We start from the raw sequence: 6,790 nt of genomic DNA, 5'->3' as shown, positions 1-6,790 counted from the left end.
TCCAGTCCCGAATTGTTTCCAGGAAATCCTCTCTTTTTTGTCTGGAAATTTTTCACCTGGAGCCTAGCATTCTCTACTCGTTGGGCTTTTTCCATTGCTTCGCTAAACGTGGTGATTTGAGCCGCCGCGAGGTCTTTCTGGATCTCAACGTTCAAACCCTGAATGAAGCGCCTGACCCGTCTTTGCTCAGTCATGATTAGCTCAGGCGCGAATTTGGACAGGCGGGTAAATTGACTCTCGTACTCCGCCACAGTCTGAGCCCCTTGCCGGAGCCGGATAAACTCGTCCTCCTTCCTCTCCTGGACTAGAGGAGGGAAAAACTTGGCATTAAATTCCCGGATGAAGTTCACCCACGTCCTCGGTGTCTGCTCCCGTTCCCATTTCTGCCTAATTACGTTCCACCAGGAACGGGCTGCCCCCTCAAGCTGGAACACGGCAAAAGTCACCTGCCGTTCGTCAGAGTAGTGTAAGGCTGCAAATATGTCAACCATCTTTTCAAGCCACCTCTCGGCAACGTCCGGGTCGGGTCCCCCAACAAACTTTGGCGGAGCGAACTTTTGAAAACGTTCGAGAGCTCTATCTTCGCTCTCGATATGATGGCCAGGGTTTTCGGGGTTTCTAGGGTTAAGGTTTGGGTTCTGGGCTTGTTGCTGCACTACTTGTGCTAGCAGGTTTGTCATTTGCTGCATAGCAGCAGCTATTTGCACATTAGGGTTTACTTGCGGTTCCAAATTGGGTCCAGTAGAGGTTTCCCCCGTACCCCTAACCGGTGTGGGTTGCCTACCCCTGCGTCCACGGCCTCGACCACTTCGGGTGCCTTCCATCAAATCTAAGTCAATCTAGGTCATCAAATAAATACACTGTTAAAGGGCACCTAACCCTCCTTTCCGTAGCACCAGACAGGAACAAGGAAACAAGAATAAACAACTCAAACATTTACCGCGAAGAGTATTTAAACACATAACACATATACATAGATCACATAACCAGGTTAAGCAATCATACGGAACAGTCAGTCAAGTACATACGAAGTCATTCCATGAACCAAAAGGTCATCCAAAAGTACTTTGAACAACTAGGTCACAAGTGCAAAAGAACTCACGAAAAGCTTTTTCCCTTCTAGGGCTTCGTCCAAATATTTATATCTTAATCAAGGTCGATCACGCTTAACCACACCCGAACAAACCACACGAAGTTCCATAGAATCGCCTTTCTGGTTCACCAAATCCTTTCTAATCTAGGTCTTCATATCTTTCGTATCCGGGCGCAAGAATCTCGTTTAAGATAATTCACATCTCGAGCCGGCCGGTCCCAAGGGTAAACCATCCTTATTTAAGATTCCTACCCGACATACATACCTAACTTCCTCGAGTCCCATAATAATGATTCATACACTTATCACATGCCCGGTTATAACTTACGCTCAAACGAGCACTTAGACATATTCATGAAATTAGGACCACAACACCACTTGGCCCAGTCTCACTCCGCGCAGAGACCACGCGACGTGGCTCTGATACCACTTGTAACAGCCCCACCTTCCCCTAAGGCGAACCAAAGGGGTTAGCGGACTGCCTGCCCAGCTCTCGCCAGGACTAACGGTGCAGTACAAAGCGATCTATCACGTTTTGAAACTTATAATGCGCGCAACAAGGCAAAAGGGCAAAATAACCCAAAATAAAAGAAACGAAATCCAGAGTCGGCCACGAATAGTAACCGACCCGTCCGAAACCCAACCAAACCTCGAAAACATATACAACATAACATTAACCATTTACAAGCCACAATGGCCTTTAAAAGTGATACAAAAGTCACTACATATGTGGGTTGCCAAAACAAAAGTGAAAACGGCCCTAATGAAACATTTAGGGTCCCATTTTATATACAATACAAAAGAGGCATTCATCTAGTTCATTCGGCAACCATTTAACCAAAATTCATTCCAAAAGAGTCATATTCCTGTAAGGAAAACAAAAGAAACGGGGTGAGCTATATGCCCAGTGAGAATACAACCACCATAGCAGCTAAGATCACATAAGCACAACCGTTCAGTTCAAGTATGCAAATAAGCAATAAATCACATCAGTGAAAGGATACGGACGGCTCTCAAGAGCCCATTTCCACGCTTATGTCTTGATCCAACCTCATTGACCCTCCGTCAATGTTAAATAATAACCAACCGTAGACAACTCTTTACTTCCATTCCTTCCACCCAACATTCCCCAACCGGGCCCGCACTCCAATTCAGTAGCTTTTGGTAATACTCGAGTATACCGGAACCAAGGGTCTCAATACCACAAGGTTCCCCAGTACAGTCCCCGTGGCAATTCAATCTTCACGACCAAGCCCTCGCCGGCTCGATCCAATTGACTACCAAACGGGGTTGAGCTCAGTAATACAGTAAGGTCGTTGGACATCGTCCAAACAACACCAAATCAGTTTCCATAAAATGAATTGCAATAACTCATATATCAAGTTCAGTAAGACAGTGAAACAGTGGACAATCAGTGATACTATCAAAAGGGGTGAGGGCGGTCAAGTACACCCTCACCTTAATCAATTACAATATCCAAGTAAGCCTTCAAGGCATCACATATACATTTAGCAAAGCCACATAATAACATTTAAGTGAGTAGTATACTCACCAATCAATTAAGTGCTATTTCATGCACTTCCGTCAGGAGAATGTCGTGAACCACCGTCACGCCCTAGAACACGTAAACAAATGCAATGAGACTCGATAACGAGTCACATAACAATGCTGAACACAACCCCAATAGGGTTTCATATGCATATACAAGCATTATAGCAAACCAGAAATTCAAACAATGGCATTAGCCTTGGCCCCCAATAGAAAACTGTTTTGCCCTTATTATGCGGTAATGGCGTCAAATTCACTACGGTTATCGGATGGGGGTGTAAGACCCACCGTTTCGAAGCTATGGAACAGGGATACAATAATGTAGAAGACCACTCAATCCAGTTCCTAACACAACTTAGTCAAAAGTGCCAAATACTAAACCAGAATCACCAAAACAGGTTTGCAAAACACAGAAAACTGTAATCAGTATATCTCAGTCCATACAAGTCCAAATGCCGAAATTCCAAAGGCATATGTTAGCTAAGACATTCAGCTACATTTCATCAGAAGACACCAACTTCAAAATCCAAACCAATTCCAGTCAAAAGGGCCAATTACTAACGCAGTTTTCGCATTCTGATCAAAACAGAACAGCTACAGTAAAAACGGCATAACTCACTCTACACTCATCCAAATGACCTGAAATTTTACAGGCACCTCAAACACATCAATACCTAAAACTTTCATGTTTTGAGCAAAGTCCAATTCGGCCTCTAACCCTATGATCCAAAACCGGACAGAATTGGGGTTTTATGAACCCTAACTTTTCAATTTTCACACCAAATCCAAAATTGGTTGCATTTTCTTATCCAATACACCTCATAGAGTCATTATCAGCCATAACCATTAATCATACAAGGCCACAACCTTCCATTCATATTAAACCAGAAAAATTCCCAATAAAATAAAAACTTCACCAAAACTCATCAAATCAAGAAATAAATCATATATTTCATCACTCAAGCCACCATTAAGCATCATATAACCATCATTAAGTATAGGGAAGAGGTTGAAGCATCACTCACCTAATAACAAGAGAGAGGAAGATGATGGACACCTTAACTCTTCCAAAAAGCTTCAATAAACCAACCAATATCACCAAAAGGAAAGATTGTATGGAGTAAAACTAACTTAAACTTTTGTTTGTGGAAGATTGAAGCATATGGAAGCTTGAAGTTGAAGATTTTTCCTTCTTCTTTGAGCTAAGAGGGCCGGCCATAAGAGGTAAGAAAATGGTGATTTTTGAGCAATTTTTAGATATTTAATCCTTTGGTCAAAAAAGTCAAAAATGTGAATAGTAACTCTTAAAGTCCAACCAATAAGAGGATGACATGTGGCATCTCCATAAATGCATTCCTATCTTTCTTTTCTCTCTCACATCAATCATTTCACACACTCTACTTATCTCTTAACACCCGATAAATTTTACACAGTATCCGAAACTTAACCTTATTGGCCGAATTTTTCCGAACTTTTCGCACTAATGGGTCCCACATCCAATATATATTCTTAATTTTCTAAAAATTCACCAATGCTAGAAAAACCATCTTAAAACTATAATTGCGCATAAAATCCACCAAGAAAATATTTCTAAGCCAGAAAATGCAGAAAACATGCAATTTAAGGGACTAAAACCCTAGGAAAAATTTAGGGTTTTTACGGGTCCTCACATTGTCACTAATAAGTACTATTCACTGACGACTTTTAAGGTCATCATTGTATACTTTTACCGACGGGCATTTAGTGACGACTCTGTGACGATCTAAAACTTGTCAATAAAAGTTATTACTGACAACTTTATATTTTTTTGTGACAAAAACACCTTGTCACTGATGTTCAATTTTCTTGTGGTGGGACCTGAGAGTAAACCGATCAAGAAGAGTAAACATGTTTGGCTAGGGTTTCTATGGATCATGGCTAGACTGTCATGTGTGTTTAAAAAACTAGTACTACAGACCTCTTTCCCTTCTTTTATGTCTGTGTGGACTTTTAGATGTTCACGTGACTTTGAAGCAGCTTAACTGCAATTTTCCATGTATGTCTATCACTCTTGTGGTATTAGATACCCGTAGTTCGGTTCTTGATGAACTACCCTTGCCTATACATCCTTGATACCTATTAATCAGTCAAAGTATAGACTTGGCTTTGATTATTATCATGCCGAGATCGAGAGTTTTGGAATTATGCACGTAGATTTTGAGAAAAAGAATTTGGGTTCTATACTCGTATGCAAAAACTTGAGATAGGGTATGGAACTTTTGATGTACAAAGTATGCTTTAGCGTTTCGTTGTGTACATAAGTGATAATGGTACCCCTTGTGTTAAGGCTCCAGAATAGGAATAAGTGGCATAGTATCTTGAAGTATTGTCCAACCTGTGTTCTACTTTCTCGTCTATCTCATTTGAGAATAATTAAATTTAATTTCTCGTGATTGGATTGGGAGTGAATGAACTTAAAAGTTATATTGCTAGAGCTTCCAATTGTAATTAGTTACTTATTTCGATTCTTTCATTTGCCTGGCAACTTGAGTTTAAGAGAATCGGTGAGATGACAAATTTGGCTGAAATGCATAAGGAAATAGAGATTCTTCAAAAGGAAGTAGAATTCCAAAAGAGATTAGTTGAACACTGGGAAGAATGATGGAAATAAGAATATTTGGAGAAAATTGAGCTGCTACACAAGAACATAGAATTGAAAAAGAAATACGAAGGGATCCTGTAAGAAGTGCGGAATAAATTTGAAATGGTGCATTCATCTAGTCAAGTAGGATTTCAAGACATTCCTAGTAATCAAGATAAAAGGGGTTAAGGAAGTTTTCGCGAAACTAAAGGGAAACGTAATGAGATTAGTGAAGATGAACTTGCTATGAAGGATAGAGAGAAGAACAAGAGAAAGAATTGACACTTCAAGAAGAGATGCATAGTTGCTAAGTGTGAAATATGTAACAAAATTCATAAAGGATTATATTATTTGAAAATTGGTGCTTGTTTTGGATGTGGCCAACTTGGACATCAAGTGAGGAACTGCCCTAGACAAATGAATTTCACGATGGTGAAGCGGCTGTAATAGTCAAAGTTAGCAATTAGTGATGTTTTGCCTAAAATAGTTGTAATTATTGGATTATGTGTGGTGAAAGTTTTATGCAGTAGGTTATATCTCTGTTAGAAACAGTGATCTTAGTACCTGATATTTTAATTAGTGCTATTAAATGTTGGTGGTTGACCGGCATTGAATCCTTATTCATGAATCAATTACTATAATCTAGTCTTGAATTTAAGCGAGAATTCTTCATTTGTGGTTCGAAAAGAAGAAATTTTGATTAGAGAGGGTGATCCGGATCAAGTGGCACAGTTGTAAAGATGAGAGTGGCCATACGTTGTGGCTGATTGTCAACGTACAGTGTATAAGTTTAAGAACTAGTAAAAGTAGTAACCACATTTCAAATCTTCTTTTCATCGAGTTCGAGGTTTGTGTCACCTTTCACCTTTTGATACCTTTGTTGATCTTTCTTAGTATGTTAATTTAGCCATTGTGTTATTAAGATTTTCTCTCTATGCAAGTTTGTGGTAGCGGCATGAGTGAGAGGAAGCTCTTGAGAAGTAGAGGAAAACCCTGTAGAATCGAGTTTTGTGAGCAAAGGAGAGAATTTCGAGGACGAAATTCTTTTAAGGGGGAGAGAGTGTGAGGACCCAAAAAATTTCTTTATTTTATTTTATTTTTCGAACACATTTTCTTTATTTTACTTTATTGCCTTAATTTCCTAGATATTTTTACAAGTGAGTCACTTTTAAAATCATTTTCGATGTATAAGTTAGTACATATTAAATTCGTAGTGCATTATGGTAGTAGGACCCACTAATATGGTGTGTGCGATAAATTTTTGAAGATTAGGAGGAGTTTTGTGCAACGGGATATTATTTTATCAGGTGTTAAGGGATAATTAGAGATTGACTAGATATTTTAGCCTTTGAAAGACAAAGAGATGAGGATTAACCTTAGAAGGACATTTGTCAACAAGCCATGGTTCTTTGACTTTGACTAAGACCATTCTTAACCTTTAATTAAAAGAAAAATTGACCAAAAAAAAGCAACCCTTCATCCTCTTCCCTTGGCCGAATTTCATGAGTGGATAAGAGAGAGAGAGAGAG

This window comes from Coffea arabica, chromosome 2c, assembly GCF_036785885.1.
Source record: "Coffea arabica cultivar ET-39 chromosome 2c, Coffea Arabica ET-39 HiFi, whole genome shotgun sequence".
Classification (NCBI taxonomy): Eukaryota; Viridiplantae; Streptophyta; class Magnoliopsida; order Gentianales; family Rubiaceae; genus Coffea; species Coffea arabica.
The sequence above is the reverse complement of the archived record's forward strand: the minus strand, read 5'-3'. Positions refer to the sequence as shown.